The sequence below is a fragment of the Ursus maritimus genome, unplaced genomic scaffold (assembly GCF_017311325.1).
Source record: "Ursus maritimus isolate PB19 unplaced genomic scaffold, ASM1731132v1 scaffold_30, whole genome shotgun sequence".
Lineage (NCBI taxonomy): Eukaryota > Metazoa > Chordata > Mammalia > Carnivora > Ursidae > Ursus > Ursus maritimus.
In genome coordinates this window covers 28,835,777-28,855,221 of record NW_024425564.1, presented here as the reverse complement: position 1 = coordinate 28,855,221, position 19,445 = coordinate 28,835,777, and positions in this window count along the sequence as shown.

The following is a 19,445-nucleotide window of genomic DNA, read 5'->3' as shown; positions in this document are numbered from 1 at the left end:
AGGTTACAAACTTACTGCAGGCAACATGGCCATAAGGAGCGGAGGCAGGTGCAGCCTGTCTCCAGGAACCCCCGAGTCCCTATAAGGGTATGGGACATGTTAATGTGCTGCCCACACAATTAAGGATGTGGCGAGATCCAAGAGCCCCTTTCCTGCTGTGGATGAAAGAGGAAAACGGAAGCCAGCATACCCCAACCATCTCTAGGTTATTAATGGAAATTATGATCATTCATGTCATTCCTGATCATCAAGCCAAGCTCAGCAGTGGTCAGAAGAGTGGCAGAGTCCAGTCCCATGGACTCTGAACTGCCTCTCAGCCTCATTCGCCAGCCTCCTGGGTGGCCAACTTCCCCACCAAAGTCTATCTGCTGACTCTGCTTAATGCCCTTCATGTTCTAAGTGTGACCATCTTCAATGTAAACATAATGTTCCTTTTACTTCCAATGCCTTCCAGTGTAGCTGTCCCAAAGCTAGCTTCCCATCCTCTATGTGGCTAGATCAAACCCACAGGCTGAGTACCAAAGGGGTAACACCCAGGCAAAGGGAGTCAGAGGCATTTGAAACAACATAGTGTTGTCTCCTTCACTCACCCACACTGATGTCTGATGGACCCCAGCAGAGACGATTACTTGGAGAAAGGAAAAGAGCCTCAAGCCTTGTGAATAATTTATCACAGCACAAAGTGAGAGAAGACAGAGGGCAGGTTTTAGGAGTGGAGGAAGATAAGGGGCAGGAGAGGAAAAAATACACACCAGGCACTGGATAGCTAGGTTCAGGGCTCAGGAGCACTGAGAGAGACTGAGTACCTGACATAGTGAAGACAAAAAAGCAAAAGAAGGATAAATCAGGAACCAGAAGCAGGAGGACACCAAAGAAAAGACCCCATCTACTGAGGAGCAGCTTTTCCATTGCTCTTCCCTCATTTAGCAGAGGAGTCAAAACACACCCTATGGTTCACATGAGAGGGAATGCAATAATGTCCTACAAGGTTAGTTGATAAACAATCAAACGTTTTACGACATGGGGGAAGGGGTGATAATGGCTCTTAATTGCCACATAAATTTTAAATGGTTCTTCAGCTCTAACCTTCCCTGCAAAGCATTGGATCATGTTATTGGCCTCATGCACACAGCTGGCCTCCATAGTTACACCTTCTTGGAGGTCTCTATGTGCAACTTGAATCAATTAATTCCTAACATATCAAAGCCCAAATTTTGCCATGAGCCTATGCTGACTTGAGAAATTGGCATCCTAATATGTGTTGAAAATAATGCTACACCTTCTCTCCTCAATCACGCATACTGTGTTTTAGTGGTGGGATTAAACCCAAGGATCTGAGTTTCTAGTACATTTGGCCTTTGAGCAATGCAGGTTTCAACTCTGCTGGTCCACTTATATGCAGATTTATTTTCAATACATATAGTTCTGTAAATGTATTTTCCTTATTTTTTTTTAAGATTTTATTTATTTATTTGACAGAGTTAGAGACAGCCAGCTAGAGAGGGAACACAAGCAGGGGGAGTGGGAGAGGAAGAAGCAGGCTCATAGTGGAGAAGCCTGGTGTGGGGCTCGATCCCATAACGCCGGGATCACGCCCTGAGCCGAAGGCAAATGCTTAACCGCTGTGCCACCCAGGTGCCCCTGTATTTTCCTTATGATCTTAACAGCATTTTTCTCTAGCTTACTTTACTGTATGAATATAGTATTTAATACATATAACATGCAAAACATGTGATAACCAACTGTTTATGGAATTTTGTGACTTCTGGTCAAAATAAGCTATCAGTTGTTTGGGGGACTCAGAAGTTACACACAGATGTTCGACTGTGTATGGGTGGGGTAGTACACCTAACCCCCACTGTTGTTCAAGGGTCAACTGTATTCCAATACATTTTGATCCAGGTAGCACCACATTAAACAGAACACTGAGATTTTGAAGGGAACTTACAACAATCTCTGTGATTTCAAGCTGTACATCTCAAACATTAATATGTACCTGAATCACCTGGGGGTCTTGTTACACTGCATTTCTGATTTGGTAGATGTAAGTTTCTAACATGCTCCCATGTGATGCTGATGGTACTGGGTTACAGTCACACTTTGAGTAGCAAGTGAAGAACATGCAAAAGTAAATAGTGTCAGTTTCCAAGATGGAGTGAGAGTAGTATTAATGCAGCTTCAAAGAAACAGTTAGAAGGATCCCTAGTGACCATAAGCATGGATTCTTGAGATCATTCAACAAGTCACCCACGGAGGAAGAAACCTTTTCAAGATTTTGGTGAGAGAGCACATGTGTACAAGCAGGAGGGGCAGAGGGAGAGGGAGAAAGAATCTTGAGCAGACTCTGTGCTGAGTGTGAGCCCAATGTGGGCTGGATCCCATGACCCTGAGATCACAACTTGAGCCAAAACCAAGAGTTGGAACACTTAACCGACTGAGCCATCCAGTTGCCCCAGAAAGAAACCTTCTAATCACTTCTAAATCTTAAATCAACCTCCGGTGCTCTAAAATCCAAAATCCGAATGGTAATTTTGCCCATGTGAATCTCCTTCCTGAAAGTTTCATCAAAAACATTCAGCTGCAAGGCTTTCATTCTTCGCTTATAAAAGGAGCAGATCAAAGTTTATGTTTTCTGATCCAGCTTCATTCAAGATCTTTGGTGGAAAGTGGTGGTGATGCAGGTGCAGAGAAGAGGGTCTCATCAGCTGGAGACTAGATTAAAAGAAAATTGAAAATATATTCTCTAATTCCACTCTCTCCTTTTATTAAGGAAACTTTTATCATTTTGATCTCTTCAGAGTCATCCAGCTAGTCACATAACTAGCTAGTCACTGGAAAATTTGGGACTAAAATCACTAATTCGTAACTCCTGATTCATTGCTTTGCTTCTACATTCTTAAGGAAAACTTTCCATCTTTAACCTTTGCTTTTTGGATGAGTACTTTACAATTATAAAACTTTACATGAAGATGAGAGAAATGGGCTTTAACAAGTTTGGCATCTCAAATGGCTTACAAGCAAAAGGCAAGCCCAATGACCTCATAGGACCATCGTGCTACAACCAGTAGGAAAATAGTGTCAATTTATGTTTAAAGTGACAGAATCAGGAGCAAGAACTGTTATGTAAAATATACTGTCAGTGATGGGTTGTTTGGGCTTATACTAAGTGTTCTAAAGAACTAAGTGAAGATGTAGTTATAGGGCAAAGCCAAGTACCTAAAGAACTAGCAGAGGACAGGGATTATTTCAAAAACAAGGATTGATCAACAGATGAACAGATAAAGAAACGGTATGTATATACAATGGAATATTACTCAGCCATCAAAAAATGAAATCTTGCCATTTGCAATGGCATGGATGGAACTAGAGGGCATTATGCTAAGTGCAATAAGTCAATCAGAGAAAAATGATTATCATATGATCTCACTCATATGTGGAATTTAAGAAACAAAACAGAGGATGATAGGGGAAGAGAAGAAAAAATAAAACAAGATGAAATCAGAGAGGCAGACAAACCATAAGAGACTCTTAAGCATAGGAAACAAACTGAGGGATATTGGTGATGAGAAGGGTGAGGGGATGGGGTAACTGGGTGATGGACACTAAGGAGGGCAGATGATGTAATGAGCATTGGTGTCATATGCAACTGATGAATCATTGGCCTCTACCTCTGAAACTAATAATATATTATATGTTAATTGAATTTAAAGATAATAAAAACAAACAAAAAGGATTGTCTTGTTCAACAACACCAAGGAAAATTGCTAAGCATGCTTCCTCCTGAATAGAAAAATGTGCTTGTATTTGTCTTACCAAGAATAGAGACTTCAATTAGGTCTAAGACCAGGCAAGAAACTTTCTATGAGCACTGGTCCTGTGGGAAAATGTTACAAATTGACACACTGTATATTCTCTTTATGCTGAATTTACTGCATTTTAAGCCTTTAAAAGAAATCTCTTAATTATTTTGGTCTTCTGCCATATTATCAAACACTTTGGTGCATGATCTTCTCAAACCCTTGAAATGTCTGCTTTGTGTATCTTGTGACATGCTTACTATAGAAAAGTCCAGTTTTAAATGGCAAGGAGAGATATAGAGATTAAAATATTCTTTACCCTTAAGCAGCCCAAAGTCCAGATGGGGAGACAGATGTGCACCCAAATAGAGCATGAAGAGAGGGGGTGGGCAGCTGATCTTGGCTTGGTATGAAGTAGCCTCAAGCTTCCAAAATGGAATGTATATAGCAAAGTGGTTAAGAACACAGACCTGCCATTAGATTCTCTGTGTTCAAATCCCTGCTGCTCCACTTACTATGTGCCCTTGGACAAATTACTTAACTTCTTTGTACCTCAGTTTTCCCATTTGTAAAATCATGTAAGAATAAGGATGGGAAGATATTGATGAAGAAGGAGATGTGGAAGGATGGTGAAGATGATGATGATGATGAAAGGGAGGAAGGAGAGGAGGAGTAACGAACACTGATGGATTCCAACCTTCCTTTTTTAATTTTCTTCAGTTCTTGGGAGTAAGTTGTCATCTTTTTTTTTCTTCCTCTTCTTCTCATTCACCCTCTTCTTTGAAGTCTCTTTTCTCTCCCTTTATACGTGGTTCTCAACTTATTTCAGGGGAAATACCTTGAGCAGAATACAGTGGGAAAAGAGTTTCTACACCTTTCTGTTCCAAATTCATTTTTATCCCTTCCTGTCTCAACAAAAACTTTATGGACTCAACAACACCATGCTCTGTGGAAAAAAAGGAAAACGTTCTGCTCCCTTAGCTCCACTAGAAGCTGTAGGGTGTGAGGTCCCTGTGTTGTAGTGCATAGAATTCTAGTTTTCCTTTCTCTGTATATATTGGTCCCAGAGATCACACTGTCTCTATGTGAATATGTGAATTACCAATATGTACCTGCCTGCTTTCTCTTGTTTAAAAAAAAAAACTTTTTAAGAATGGAGTTAGAGAAGGTCAGGAAAGGGTGGATTTGAGATGTTTGGGTAGATTAAGTGGGCATTTTGATAACATGGCTTCTCCTTTGGCATATTTGTGAAGTTTAACAGACATCCTTGCAGTTTAAGAGGACACTTTTTAAAATAAAACTCTCTCTGAATGATGACTTGAGCTCTGCCACTCCATGGGAGAATGCACAGAACCTTTGGGACATTATTTGGAATGGATATCCTCTATTGTAATTTTGTCCCTATTTTTAAATTTTCTTTATGTTTCACTGGAAAGGAAAGATGCTCAGTTTTAAACATTAAAAGTGTCCAAGTTCCTTTGTTACAATAAAACTAAACACACACAAAGAATAGTACCTTCCTTATAGAGTTGAAGATTAAATGAATCAAGATATGCAAAGTCTTTAGAAGAATGGTCTGTCACAGAGTAAGCTTTACCTAAGTGTAAGCTACTTCTATTATTATTCTGAACACTGACCTATCTGATTCCCAAGGACTTCATGCAGCATAGAATCCTCCCAGAACCTACAGGGTAAGAAAGCAAACCAGAAGAAGGGGTCGTTCTTAATTTGGTCATAATGGACATATGCCTGCTACCTCCCGTGGTTTTGGGAATAGTGAAACAGTCCATCTCCAAATGCCACAAAAGCCTAAGAAAAGTTTGTTTTCTGTGCCTAATATGTTCTCACTCAGTCATGTGTGCTCTACCAATGGCAGGAAACTTACTCAATGTGTTTCCAAGTACTGAAAACAGGCTCAGCCCAGCGGGCTTAATCTGTTACCCAAAACCCTGGCGAGGACTTTCTGCTCAGAGCAGGATTGATTTACAGTAGGGGGAAAAAATAGAAAGGAGAAATATTAAAATAAAGTGCAATCATGTTTCTATTTAAAAGTGATTACTGCCAGCAGTATTGCAAAATAATGCGGGCCAGTGACCAGCAGGCTGCACCTGCACCGATTCCAGTTGTAGAACCCTGGAACTCTCACTGCGATTGCTCAATAACTCTTGTATTTAGCACTACTGGCAAAAATTTGGCAAACCTCATATACCCACAAAAACACACGTACACACTCATACTCACACATGCACTGGTAGTCTGCTTAGCCCTTATGTCGCTAAGACGCTCCGTTTAGGATGGTCAAGATGGTATTCTTCTTTTATAACTACTTCTAGAAAATACTTTTTCTGTTATTCTTTGAACTGAAATCATACACAGCTTTATATCCAGCCATACTGAGCTCCCCCTAAATCAAGTGTCATTTCTGTTATGCATGTGCCTTTAACATCTGTATAGTTCTAGAGGAAAGAGCTTGTCTACCTTTAGGAATAGCCATTAAAAAATGGTTGGACATTCATTTATGTAGTATGGTTTTCTGAGGAGCTCCTGGTGCAATAATCGTACCCTAACACTTAGTAAATGTGTGGCAAACTGGAGAGCTCATTTTGGTGTCTGGATTGCAACAGCAACCAGTCCTGGATCAGGAAGACTAAGTTTTGAGTATCAGCCCCAATGCTCAGCAGGTGCCTACCTCCTCACCTGCCCTTGGACAAGACACTTTGTGGACCTCAGTTTGCTCATCTGTATGACAGGAATTAAAGACCCTGTCCTGCCTAGCTCACCAGGATTGATTGCTGTGGACAATTTAATGGAACTATACATGAAGGGAGTTGTAGCTTACATGACCCAAGTAACTCAACAAAAACAAGAACTTATTTAAAAACCCCATGAGACAACTCAAAAAAGAAGCAATATGTTGGCCTCCATCTTTCCTTCCAATCTTGATTGCTTCTGAAATCAAGCATTTTCTATTCCCAACAAATATTCTCAAAATATTTGATAACATGGTGATGAAAGACAAGATACTAATGAAGGATTAGATTTTGTCCTTACAAATATGTTGTTTGGTAACTTAGAGGTCTCTTAAAAGTGAATGGCTGGCAGGGGAGAGGGTGCAGGGAATATGTATAGCATCTCTAAGACTCTCTGAATAAGACCAGGGGAGAGCTTAAAAACATAAAGAACAGGAATGGCTGGGTGGCTCAGTCAGTTAAGCGTCTGACTCTTGGCTTCGGCTCAGGTCATGATCTCACGATCTTGGGATCAAGCCCCGTATCGGGCTCTGTGCTCAGCAGACAGTCTACTTGAGCTCTTGCTCTCCCTCTGCCCCTCCCCCAGTTCATGCTTTCTCTAAATCATTTTTTTAAAAGATAAACAATAATATATATATGTGTATATATATATATACACATATATATATTATTGATTTCTGTTTTTTCTATTTTATTTGGATTTCTCTAAATCAAATTTCCCCGACAAAATCAACCATTTAAGTTTTGTACTTATATCTTTTCTTAGTATTTTATCCTCAAATAGAAAAGAGCAGCCATTCAAATGACTCATTTTAATAAAATGTGCTCAGTGCAATGACAGAAAAGCACAAAGGAGAGATACTTAACACAGCTCTTAGGGATCAGGAAAGGCTTCTTAAAAAGGAAATTCCTAACTGAGCCCTCAGGGAAATGGCAATCCTGAAGAAACAAGACCCTTTCCAGCTGGAACCAACCCATTTTTTCTCCAATAAACTTTGTAATGATATCGTCCATGCTTCACGGAGAACTTTGTTCATGCCCAGCACCAAAGGAGAGGCCTCAGGGGCCTCCATCTTGCTGGCCATGGCAGAAAATTTATTTAAATGATCCACAATAGCATGGAGGAAAGCCACTTAAAACTAATGAGTGTATACCTAGTTGCCTTGAGCAGAAATCAGAGAGGTTCTGAAATATATATCTAGGTTTCTAGTCTTAAGTCAGATAATGACTGCAACTATGGTCAGGTTTATTTAAACCTCTAGGCCTCCATTTGCCCGAGAACAGAATTCTCTTAGTAGTTTTTATTATTTGGATTGGTCTCAGAATTATTTTTGTTTTAATTCCAGTATAGTTAACACATATTGTTATATTAGATTCAGGTGTACAATATAGTGAATTAACCATTCTATACATTACCCAGTGCTCATCGTAAATGCATTAATCCCCATCACCTATTTCAGCCATCCCCCCACCCATCTCCCCTCCGATAACCACCAGTTTGTTCTCTGTAGTCAAGAATCTGTTTCTTGGTTTGTCTTTTTTGCTTTGTTCATCTGTTTTGCTTCTTAAATTCCACATTACAGCAAAATGGTATCGTATTTGTCTTTCTCTTATTTCACCTAGCATTATAAGCCTCTAGATCCATCCATGACACTGCAGATGGCAAGATTTCATTCTTTTTTAGGACTGAGTAATTTTCCATTCTGTATATATACCACGTCTTCTTTATCCATTCATCTATGGATGCCTACTTGGGCCACTTCCATAATTTGGCTATTGTAAATAATGCTGTGATAAACATAGGACTGCCTATATATTTTGAATTAGTTTTTTGTATTCTTTGGGTAAATGCCCAGTAGTGTGATTACTGGATTATAGTGTACTTCTATTTCTAAATTTTTTGAGGCATCTCCGTTCTGTTTTCTAGAGTGTCTGTACCAGTTTGCATTCCCACCAACAGTGCAAAAGGCTTCCTTTTTCTCCACATCCTTACCAACACTGGATTTTTGTGTTTATTTTGGCCATTCTGACAGGTGTGAGATGATAGCTCATTGTGGTTTTGATTTGCATTTCCCTGATGATGAGTAATGTTGAGCATCTTTTCATGTGTCTGTTGGCCATCTCTCTGTCTTCTTTGGAGAAATGCCTGTTCATGTCTTCTGCCCATTTTTTAATTGAATATTTGAGTACTTGGTGTTGAGCTATATAAGCTCTTTATATATTTTGGATACTAACCCTCTGTTGGATATCTTATTTGCATATTATCTTCTCCTATTCAGTAGATTGTCTCTTACTTCTACTGATGGTTTTCTTGGCTGTGCAGAGCTTTTCAATTTTTTTAAATCACCTGTGCCCTTAAGATTTTCAGTTAGTTGTTTTCAGCTCTGTTCTTTTTTTCATCTCTATTCTGTTTATAATCTTTCTACAGGTAAGTGGACCAAAAAGTACATATGTAGACATAGCAAGTTCAGATACATGCACACAGTGAGTTCAGAGCTATTTACATCAGTGGGTGCTGGATGATGAACTCTGAAAGAACAAAAAAGCTTTCAGGTCCTTCTTCTACATGCAGCCTCTTTGTTTTGCAATGAGCTGGCCTACCACTTTCAAATCAGCAACTTCGGTGTCTCATTTCAGAAAGAAATTCATCAGAAACTCATTAGTAAGGCAATTGGTTTGACCCTCGTACCAGCTTAGTAATTTGTTCCTGGGTACTATACCATAATCAGAATTTAATGTTTCAAGAACCACAAGAAAATCACCTAAAAAAACCCTGAAACTTCGTACTGATTTTCCCACTAGCATTCAATTCTCTTGAAAACATGTGAGCCTTCTCTATGTGCTCAGCCTACTAACACATAACTGAGAGCCCAGGGAGTGAAATCCTGACAGTTACTATTAAGGTAAAAATGGGGTTACAGAATTCATTTTCAAAGTTTCTTTCCAGTTTATTTTTTTTTTAAAAAATTAAATTGGCACTACCAAATTTAATGACAAGGCTACCCTGCTGAGTTCAGAGCCCAGAAAGCTATTGTCTCCCTGGTCTATGTATCCTACTCTGCTCTAATGTTTCCTATAATGCGACTAATAACCAACCACCAGCAATAAATGCCTTGTCATCTCATTGTTGCACACAGCAATAGCTGGAGCAGTGATACTGACAAATGAACCTGCGTAATCACTTTGGATTTCTTTGTTACATTTCACAGTGTGAAGATAGCTTCTGCTCAGCACGTCCCCAAAAAACAAACAAGCGCTATTGCCGTCTCCTCCATCAATCTCTCCTTATTGTTGTCATTCAAACCCCTGCACTGCCCTCACTGCCAACCATCTTCTCAGAAAAGTAAAACATCCCAGATCTTTGAGTGTAGACCTTTGATAATCCCTCTCCCACTGTTCTTTTGCCAACTGTATCCAAGAAAGAAATGAGAATCCAGAGAGTGAGGGATAGAAAGAACACAAACTTTCTCTACTTTTCAGGCTGTTTTCCTTGAAGAAAAAGAAAAAGAAAAAAAGAAAGCTCATTAAAATCCAGTTGAGTCTGACATTTTCCCTTTTACCTTTTCAATCTTTTTATAGTTTCAAATCATTAACTATCAGCATGAAGCTCAAAGGTAGTTCTTGCCATCTATGAAATGGTGACACATTTGACAATAATGCTTTTGAAGAGCCTGTCACATTCTCTCCCCAAACAAGTCTCATTAATGCTCAAACTGTCTTTCTTTTCTCTCTGCTTCTTTTCTCCTGATTTCTCTCTAATTAGCTTGTTTTTTTATGTTCCGTCGTTCCACAGTTTGAGCTTAAAAAAAAAAAAAAGGGAGGTGGATGTTATTTCCATGAACCCCAAGGCCAAGTTAATCAGCAGGATTAATGACTCTATTACCCATTAGACTGGGGGCGGTGGCGCTTAACTCTGAGCACCCAGCACTCGCCTTCTACCATGCTTCTTCATTTTGTTCTAACAAATGTAAACTTTCACTCTCTCAGAGCAAACCCTGAGGTTCAAACTATTTATACAGCATTTCTTTTCCCCTTCAGGGTGTGAATCTGGAAGAGAGGTTGAAAATGTAGCCACCTCTGTCTGCAGGGTCCATGCTGAGAAGTGTCATGGTATTAAATGAGGATGGATAAAAGGGAGTCTCCAGGAATACCAGAAGAATCATACCCTCGCATTCCCTGTATGACTTGCCACAATTGAAAATTCCTTCCTGTAGAACAGTTCACAGTAGCCATATCACAAAAACACGCTTCAGTGTTTTTAAAAGTCATACTGTAGAAGTAAAAGATATATGGAAAATTGAGCTGGCAGACAAGTTGGTTTGATCAGTTTTAACAAACGTGATTAGAGGTTGAATAATTTTTGAAATTCATTTTCAATAGATGGAGGGCAAAAACTTCAACTAGTTGTTTCTTCTTTGAACAAGAATCAAGAAATAGTATTCTCTCATCATAAAAGTCAGCACTAACACAAAACCAATTAAATATTTTGTATATATTCAAAATATTTATTTTAGAAGCATCTATCTAGGACCTGTCAAAAGAATAGGAGAGGTTGTACCTTTCACAACTCAACAAAAACACCCTCCATAGAAGTTCTAACTTTAATGATATTGCTATCAATAAAAAGATAAAACTAACACAGATCTGGGCACTCAAATGCTTCTAAGAAGTAAACACACCAAGACCATTTCAGAGAAAAGACTTTCTTTCATTTTTCTTCAGCTGTATCTCCACTCCCGTGTAATGTAAAAAGTTTTTTTGATATCATTTGTTGGCTTATCTTTGCCAAAGGAGATTATTCTCAGAAAAATTTCTCTTTTAGGTGAAAATTCTGCTCTGGTTGGGCTTGAATTATCTTGAGCCAAAAAAGAATGCCTGTACTTATTATGCCTTCCAGCCTTTCCTTGTCCTTCATCCTTAATTTGGTCTACAAAATATAACTGAAGGGATATTGACAAGAATGATAATCTTAACATTGACTTTATTCTTTTGCCACATCTATTCATGGAAACAATACCATTCTTGTTCAGTGGCCTTTTTATTTTTAATGAAGGAAAATCCTCAGGGCATTAAAAAAAATTAAGTCAATAGAAGAACTCAAACTTTCAAAAAAAAAAGGTTAGAAAAAAAATGACATTTCAATGGTTATTAATGGGAGTTTTGTGTTACAAAAGGGTATTCGCAATACTTAGAAATGAAAGGAAGAATATTTGCATTGCTTTCAAAATACCACAATTAGCATAGCTATCTTCAAATATAATTGAAAACATAAGCCATCCAATTTCTCTTTGATGTGTAGTCAACAGGTGTGAAAACATATCATCAAAATAATAAATTTTATTCACATAACAAAGTGGCTTCAAACATTTCAAGACTTAATGTAATGCAATGATATTTGTCCCAAATCTGAAGCTCAGGAAATAAAAATTCTAGTTCCAGCCTTCTGACCCGTGAACCCCTCAAAATGATCATGGGTAACCAAGGGGTAGAGACGGGAAGTACAAATTTTACCAACTTGTTTGCCTTATCTCTATACAAAAAATAATAATACAGCATGAAACCATACTATAGGTAAATTAAAAAATAGTATATAAAAATCACTACAAATATTCCTACCACAAAGAAAAATTTCCAAGACCTCATTCAAAAATTTACACACACACACACATACACACACACACACATTGAGAGTTCTATTTGTGTTTGTTTATCTATCCTTTGCTACCAACGCTCATTTATCCCATATCTTCTTTCTCTTGCCTTTATCCAGGTGATACAAGATAATATACTTTTGGGAATTTCTGAAATGTCTTTGTGTTAGGTTGTCCTCCTAAGTGTTCTTATAGCATCCTCTAGTTATCTTATATACCATTTTTCTCATTTGGCTTTCTCTATGCCCCATTACAAAGCCATGAGGACAAGAACTGTGTTGTGTTTTCAGTTCTACCTTAAGAACCTAGAACACTGATGACCCATAGTTGACATGAACAACTTGTAGAATACACAAACGGGAGAAAACTGAGTTGATTAATTTAAGCTTCAATCAGCAGTTATAAACTTTATTTTCCTCATAGGCCATTCACAATTACCTCCAGGTTACCTAAAAACCTAAGACACATCCTAGAATGTTTATTTTTTTAACTTTATTATGTTATGTTAGTCACCATACAGTACATCATTAGTTTTTGATGTAGTGTTCCACGATTCATTGTTTGCATATAACATCCAGTGCTCCATGCAATACATGCCCTTCCTTAATACCTACCACTGGGCTAACCATCATGCCACCCCCTCCCCTCTGAAATCCTCTGTTTGTTTCCCAGAGTCCATAGTCTCTCATGGTTCATCTCCCCCTCCGATTCCCCCCTTCATATTTCCCTTTCTTCTCCTAATGTCCTCCATGCTATTCCTTATGTTCAACTTATAAGTGAAACCACATGATAATTGTCTTTCTCTGCTTGACTTAATTCACTTGGAATAATCCCCTCTAGTTCCAGCCATGTTCATGCAAATGGTGAATATTCATCCCTTCTGATGGCTGAGTAATATTCCATTGTATATATGGTCCACATCTTCTTTATCCATTCAACTGTTGAAGGGCATCTCGGCTCCTTCCCCTGTTTGGCTATTGTGGACATTGCTGCTGTGAACATTGGGGTGATGGTGACCCTTCTTTTCACTACATCTGTATCTTTGGGGTAAATACCCAGTACTGTAATTGCTCAGTCATAGGATAGCTCTATTTTTAACTTTTTGAGGGACCTCCACACTGTTTCCAAAGTGGCTGTACCAGCTTGCATTCCCACCAAGAGTGTAAGAGGGTTCCCCTTTCTCCCCATCCTTTCCAACATTTGTTGTTTCTTCCCTTGTCAATTTTTACCACTCTAACTGGTGTAAGGTTCTCAGTGTGGTTTTGATTTGAATTTCCCTGATGTTGAACATTTTTTCATGTGTCTGTTAGCCATTGATATGTCTTCCCTGGAGACGTGTCTGTTCATGTCTTCTGCCCATTTTTGACTTGATTGTTTTTTGGATGTTGAATTTGAGAAGTAATACTTATTCTCCTGAAGCTGTTTCAAAAAATAGAAACAGAAGGAAAACTTCCAAACTCATTCTATGAGGTCAGCATTACCTTGATCCCAAAACCAGGCAAAGACCCCATCAAAAAGGAGAACCACAGACCAATATCCTTGATGAATATGGATGCCAAATTCTCAACAAGATCCTAGCTAATAGGATCCAACAGTACGTTAAAAGGATTATCCATCAAGACCAGGTAAATAAATAAATCCCCTGGGATGCAAGGGTAGTTCAACATCAGCAAATCAATCAATGTGACAGAACACGTTAATAAGAGACAAGAACCATATGGTTCTTTCAATTGATGCAGAAAAAGCACATGACAAAATACAGCATCCTTTCCTGATTAAAACTCTTCAGAGTGTAGGGATAGAGGGAACACTCCTCAATTTCATAAAAACCATCAGGGAATATCATTCTCAATGGGGAAAAGCTGAGGGCCTTTCCCTTAATATCAGGAACATGACAAGGATGCTCACTCTCACCACTATTGTTCGACATAGTACTAGAAGTCCTAGCAACAGCAATCAGACAACAAAAAGAAATAAAAGGTATTCGAATTGGCAAAGAAGAAGTCAAACTCTCTCTCTTCACAGATGACATGATACTTTATGTGGAAAACCCAAAAGACTGCACCCCCAAACTACTAGAATTCATACAGCAATTCAGTATTGTGGCAGGATACAAAATCAATGCACAGAAATCAGCTGCTTTCCTATACACTAACAATGTAATTGTAGAAAGAGAAATTAGGGAATCAATTCCATTTACAATAACACCAAAACCATAAGACATCTTGCAATAAACTTAACCAAAGAGGTAAAGGATCTGTACTCTAGAATCTACAGAACACTGATGAAAGACACTGAAGAAGACACAAAAAGATGGAAAAACATTCCATGCTCATGGATCAGAAGAATAAACATTGTTAAAATGTCTATGCTACCCAGAGCAATCTATACTTTCAACGCCATCCTGATCAAAATACCAATGCCATTTTTCAAAGTTCTGGAACAAATATTCCTAAAATTCGTATGGAACCAGAAAGACCCTGAATCGCCAAGGAAATGTTGAAAAAGAAAAACAAAGCTAGGGGCATCACATTGCCGGATTTCAAGCTGTACTACAAAGCTGTGATCACATAGACAGCATGGTACTGGCACAAAACAGACACACAGACCAGAGGAACAGAACAGAGACTCCAGAAATGGACTCTCACCTTCATGGTCAGCTAATCTTCGACAAAGCAGGTAAAAACATCCAATGGAAAAAAGTCTCTTCAATAAATGGTGCTGGGAAAATTGGACAGCTATAAACAGAAGAATGAAACTCAAAGATTCTCTTACACCATACACAAAAATAAACTCTAAATGGATGAAAGACCTCAGTGTGAGACAGGAATGCATCAAAATCCCAAAGGAGAACATAGGCAGTAACCTCTTCAACATTGGCCACAGCAACTTCTTTCAAGACACGTCTCCAAAGCAAGGGAAACAAAAGCGAAAATGAACTTTTGGGACTTCATCAAGATAAGAAGCTTCTGCACACCAAAGGAAACAGTCAACAAAACAAAGAGGCAATGCATGGAATGGGAAAAGATATTTGCAAATGACACTACAGATAAAGGGCTGGTATCCAAGATCTGTAGACATCCTAGAATGTTTAAAAGTATGAGAGTGTTTTCATGTTAAGTTCGGATGAATAAAGTTGATGGGAAGAATATATGCCTATGTCAGAGACATTACTTCACTGGCTACTTTTTACCCTTGACTCCTTTTAATATTTAAAATGTCAGTAATGCAAACAAATAAAATATATGTGCTTCCATGTTCATTGTAGCATTATTCACAATACCCAAGATATGGAAACAAGCTAAGTATCCACTGACATGAATGGATAAAGAAAATATATATATTTATGTTTATATTTTATATATTTTCACTAATATTAATATTTAATATATATTCAACCTTAAAAAAGGAGATCCTAAATTTGTAACAACATGACTGAACCTGGAGAATATTCTATTTAATGAAATAAACCAGACACAGAAAAAAAAGAATTACATTCTCATTTCTATGTTGAAGCTCAAAAAAAAAAAAGTCAAATACACAAAAGCAGACTAGAACATTAACAGAAGCTGAGACTAGAACACTGGGATGGAATGGGGAGGTGGGGAAAATGGGCAAATGTTGGTCAAAGAATACAAAATGGCAGTTATGTAAGATGAGTACAACTAGAGAATCAATATACAGCATGATGACTGTAATTAATAATATTGTATTGAACACTGGAAATTTTCTAAGACAGTACATTTCAGATGCTCGCATCAAAAATAAAATAAAAAGATGGTAACTGTGAGAAGATATGTTAACATGATTGTAGTAATCATTATATTTATTTTTATATATGAACATGCTGATTAGGTCTCAGGTTATACACCTTAATTATGTGCAATTGTTTAAAAAGCAATATTCAACATTTTAAATTACAATTTTTCCCAATTTCCAGAAGCAAAAAAACTAATACTTGAACTCACTTTCCCCTACTTGAAAAGAGAGCGTTCTCAGCCCTGACTACGTGAGGATCGTTTGTAGTACGTTAAAAATATTGCTGCTCAAACCCCATCCCAGAGATTCCAATTTAATTGGTCTGGTTTGGGGCTGAGGCATTGCCATTCTTATGTCCACCCAGGGTTGAAAAGAGCTGTTCTAGAAAAAGATGGTGAGTGTCAATTAAGAAATAATATCTTTGCATTAGAGTTCATCCGTAAAGACCTCCAGATGCTGTGGGAAGTCAGCACCTTCTTTCATCTGGGACATTCACCTCCTTTATTTCAGTGCTTATGACATGGATGAACCACAGGTAATGAATGCCCAAGACCACAATAATGCTGGGAGGCACTAATGAGCTCAGATCCTCAATGTAATTTCTACCATTGGAAGACAACGGCATAAATTTCTCACTTCCAAAGCTGGCTGGGCATCAGAATCACCTGAGAAACTTCTTAGAGAAGCGGCTTGCAAGGCACAAGTGACTAACTGAATCTGGAGTCTCCAGAGGTAAATCTCTGTTATACATTTTTATCAAACTACCCAAGGGATTCTTACGTTTGGCTTGTTAATAATTGTTAGAGCTGCGTAAAGTCACGAGTATGTCATAAACACACAGAAACACATCATTCTGAACCCAAATTCCAACATAACTGCATTAGAATTCTAGCTTCACCTTAACTAAGATATGTGCCCATCAGTAAGTAAAAAAGCCTCATGCAGCTGAGAAAATGAGGATAAGAATATGTCCCTCAAGAGTTGCCATGAACTATCCACAAACGTACAGTATAGATGACCAATACATGTCTGTTCCTTTCTGCCCTCTCTTCTTCTTTGTGATGTGATCAGTGGAAAAAGAACAATAGAAATAGGTAAAATATAAAGTATGGCTGACAAATGAGGAAAAAAAAACACAGGATATTAAGAACATGTTAATAATTTCCTTTAAGCAATTTCCAATAATTAAAGGGTGAGAATCAAGGCTACCTTTTTCTGGGATTCAAACTTCCTACAGATTGATGATTTTCTGAAATATTTTGCTGAACTCATAGCATAGCCATGTTTAGTTGATTTGGGTAAAGGGTTTGGAAACAATTCAGAAACAATGACTCATCACAAATTCATGAAGGCAAAAAGAAGATTCCATTCGGAATTGCAGGTGTTGAATATGAAAAAGAAAGATACAGTAAAATCGGGTCTACCTTCTAGTTCTCTAAGCAATTCACTCTTCTCAGAGAAAAGAACTTGGCTTCTACTCCTTTATTTATCAATAATATAAAAAGTCAATGGCCCTGTGAGGCTTCTACTAAAAATCCTCTTCTAAACAAGGTGAGTTCAAATCAATAAATATTTTTTGACCAACCAAATGTTTTGGCCATACAAATGCCAAAAACATTCTCCTTTGTACTCTCAGACTACCTGGAATATGCTTCTGCTACCACAATTTCACACCATTCTGTAAATATGTTTCCTTGTGTCTCTTCCCTACTAGACAGTGTGTTCCTCCAAGAGAGAAACCAGAACATATTTGTCTTTGAATTCTTCTTGCTCAACACACTGCCTGATACAAAGTGGGGGGGGGGAGGGAATTGGAAGAAAGAATGTTAATGTTAGCCAGCAACAAACTATTGTGTATTCAAATTATATGTTGGTATATATCAAGCATTGGACAAAGCCCAATCTCATTCATAAGGCAAAAGAAATCTAAATAAAATATTAGCAAGTTAACTCCAACAATACACTAAAAGAATAACTAATAAATCATTACTAAGTGGTGAGCATGTCAGGAATACAATGATACATTGTTAGAAAATGTATCAAGGAAATTCACCATATTAAAAGGTCAACAGAAAAATGCATTATTATTATCTCAGCGGAAGCCAAGAAGGTATTTGATAGATACTCCCATAATAATAAAATTTAATGAAATAAATACCAACTTCAGGATTAATGGTGAGTCTCTGGAATCATTCATATAAAAGTCAAGAACAGTAATAGTAATTTCTGCTATTAGCTCCATTATTTAGCAGTCTCATATACATATACAACTAAACATTTTGAAAACATAATTATTGGAAAGAAGGAGGGCAAAATTATCACTGTTTTTTTTTTAATTTTTTATTTTTTTATGTAAAGTTCAATGATTCATTAGTTGCATATAACACCCAGTGCACCATGCAATACGTGCCCTCCTTACTACCCATCACCAACCTATCCCATTCCCCTACCCCCCTCCCCTCTGAGGCCCTCAGTTTGTTTCTCAGAGTCCATAGTCTCTCATGCTTCATTACCCCCCCTTTCTTTATCCCTTTTTCCTACCAATCTTCCTAGTTCTTATGTTCCATAGATGAGTGAAACCATAAGATAATTGTCCTTCTCTGCTTGACTTATTTCACTTAGCGTTATCTCCTCCAGTGCCATCCATGTTGCAACAAATGTTGAGAAATCATTCTTTTTGATAGCTGAGTAATATTCCATTGTATATATGGACCACAACTTCTTAATCCAGTCATCTGTTGAAGGGCATCTCAGCTCCTTCCACGATTTAGCTATTGTGGACAATGCTGCTATGAACAATGCTGCTATGAGCATATGGCCCTTCTCTTCACTACGTCTGTATCTTTGGGGTAAATACCCAGTAGTGCAATGGCTGGATCATAGGGTAGCTCAATTTTTAACTTTTTAAGGGACCTCCACACTGTTTTCCAGAGTGGCTGTACCAACTTGCATTCCTACCAACAATGTAGGAGGGACCCCCTTTCTCCACATCCTCTCCAAATATTGTTGTTTCTTGCCTTGTCAATTTTTGCCATTCTAACTGGCGTAAGGTGTGGTTTTGATTTGAATTTCCCTGATGGCTAATGATTTTGAACATTTTTTCATGTGTCTGTTAGCCATTTGTATGTCTTCATTGGAAAAGTGTCTGTTCATATCTTCTGCCCATTTTTTGATTTGTTTATTTGTTTCTCGTGTATTGAGTTTGAGAAGTTCTTTGTAGATCTTGGATACCAGTCCTTTATCTGTAGTGTCATTTGCAAATATATTCTCCCATTCCGTGGGCTGCCTCTTAGTTTTTTTGACTGTTTCCTTGGCTGTGCAGAAACTTTTAATCTTGATGAAGTCCCATAAATTCATTTTATCTTTTGTTTCTCTTGCCTTTGGGGATGTGTCATGAAAAAGGTTGCTTTGGCCGATGTCGTAGAGGTTGCTGCCTATGTTCTCCTCTAGAATTTTGATGGATTCCTGTCTCACATCGAGGTCTTTCA